Here is a 1,957-nt window from a genome sequence, read left to right as displayed (position 1 = left end):
TTGCGCTGTTAAATTGAAATTCCTGTTCTACTGAGAGAAAGCAAAGTTTTTTTGAGTAAAAAACGTGAATGATGCGATAGTGTAGTGGATAGTGCAGAGGACTCTTATGCCGTTATATTTTTGCCGAAGAGGGTTCGAACCCAGCGCGACACGGATCATCGTAATTTATTTTAAAACACAACTTTCCCTTTTTACAATGTTATTGTAGTGTCGTGCTCAGATATTCTGTTTAGTTCAGTACATTTTATATTGAGGTGCGACATGTAAAGGCCAGTAAAATGTTTATGAATTTGTAGCGAATCTGTCGACGTGGGTAGCCGTTGAGGTTTACACGGCATCTGGACAGCCTCGGAAACCAGTAGGTGGAAAAACCAGAAGGCACATAACACCGGACGCTGACTCACTGAACCGGACAGAAGGTAAACATTCATATATATATATATATGTATATATGTAAACATATGGAAAACATACATATTTGTGTGTGTGTTAAAATCGTTTTACATCCATAGGCCTACAGTTTGTAAAAATTATGATACCAACGGCTGTTAGCATCGTTAGCCCGCAAGTATCGTTGGCATCGTTAGCAGTTAGTGTAGCACAAGCTAAAGTCCTTGTGGAGGGTGACCAGACGTCCCCGGTTTCCGACTGCGGTCAAGCCAGCCGACACTCGGACCTCCGTGGTCAAATCAGCCGACACTTAATTTGTAGTGCGCTCTTTTACCGGCATTCTAACGGCACAGCTTGACTAGCGAACCATACACATGCGAGTATTTCCGGTTTTCACACTAAAGTGTTAGTACAAACTTGCATGTAAACCAAGATTAATAGATTATATTCAACACAAGTAAAAAATATGTAATCCTTGTCCATCCCTTATACAAAACAAATACAATTCCAATAAACTGTGAAATAAATTTGTTGGAGTTATTCTTTCTTAATAACATTAATAATTATTATTTTTAGACAACTATTTATTTCAGGGGCGACTACACCCATGTTTAAAGTCAAGCAATTAAATGACATTTTATGACGTTAAAGTCCCTAATTTCTAGGCTAAAACGACAAAAAATATGAAATTGGAGGAGCTCTAAAATTAATTTGCTCCATAGTTTCAGGCAGTGAGTGATATATTTGAGTACAAGGCATCAGGTAGTACAATAAAACTGAAAATCATAAATATTTACTGTATAATTATTGAGATATTTATAAGCAAAGTCCCATACTTCTGCTGTTGGACGACAAAAAATATGAAACTATAGGAGCTCTAAAAGGAATTTGCTCCATAGTTCCAGGCAGTGAGTGATACATTTGAGTACAGGGCATCACTTACTACACCCATACTAATAATCAAACATTTTTTCTGTATACTTTTGGAAGCAAAGTCCCATACTTCTTCCGTTAGACAAAAAAAACAAATGAAACTGGAGGAGCTCTAAAATGAATTTGCTCCATAGTTCCAGGCAGGGACGGACATAGTTGAGTACAAGGCATCAGGTACTACAATCATACTGAAAACCAAACATTTTTATTGTATACTTGTGGAGATTTTTGAAGGCAAAGTCCCATAATTCTGCCGTTAGACGAAAAAAAAAGAAGAGAAACTGCAGGAGCTCTAAAATGAGCCTGGAACTATGGAGCAAGTTCATTTCAGAGCTCCTCCAGTTTCATATTTTTTATCGTCGAACGGCAGCAGTACTGGACTTTGCATCCAAATATCTCCAATATTATACAGTAAACATTTTTGATTATTAGTATGATTGTAGTACCTGATGCCCCGTACTCAAATATGTCCGTCCCTGCCTGGAACTATGGAGCAAATTCATTTTAGAGCTCCTACAGTTTCATATTTTCATTGTCGAATGGCAGAAGTATGGGTCTTTGCCTTCAAAGATCTCCACAAGTATACAGTAAAAATGTTTGATCATTAGTATGGGAGTAGTAAGTGATGCCCTGT

General features: G+C 37.6%; 1 pseudogene; it reads left to right on the top strand.

Moving 5' to 3' along the window:
* The first annotated feature begins 395 nt into the window (after positions 1-395).
* Positions 396-1,957, top strand: part of LOC117941225 — a 10,563-nt pseudogene continuing 9,001 nt past the window's right edge.

The sequence above is a fragment of the Etheostoma cragini genome, unplaced genomic scaffold (genome assembly GCF_013103735.1).
Source record: "Etheostoma cragini isolate CJK2018 unplaced genomic scaffold, CSU_Ecrag_1.0 ScbMSFa_4662, whole genome shotgun sequence".
Taxonomy (NCBI): Eukaryota; Metazoa; Chordata; class Actinopteri; order Perciformes; family Percidae; genus Etheostoma; species Etheostoma cragini.
Note: the sequence above shows the minus strand (reverse complement) of the source record. Positions and strands in the feature narration are given on the sequence as shown.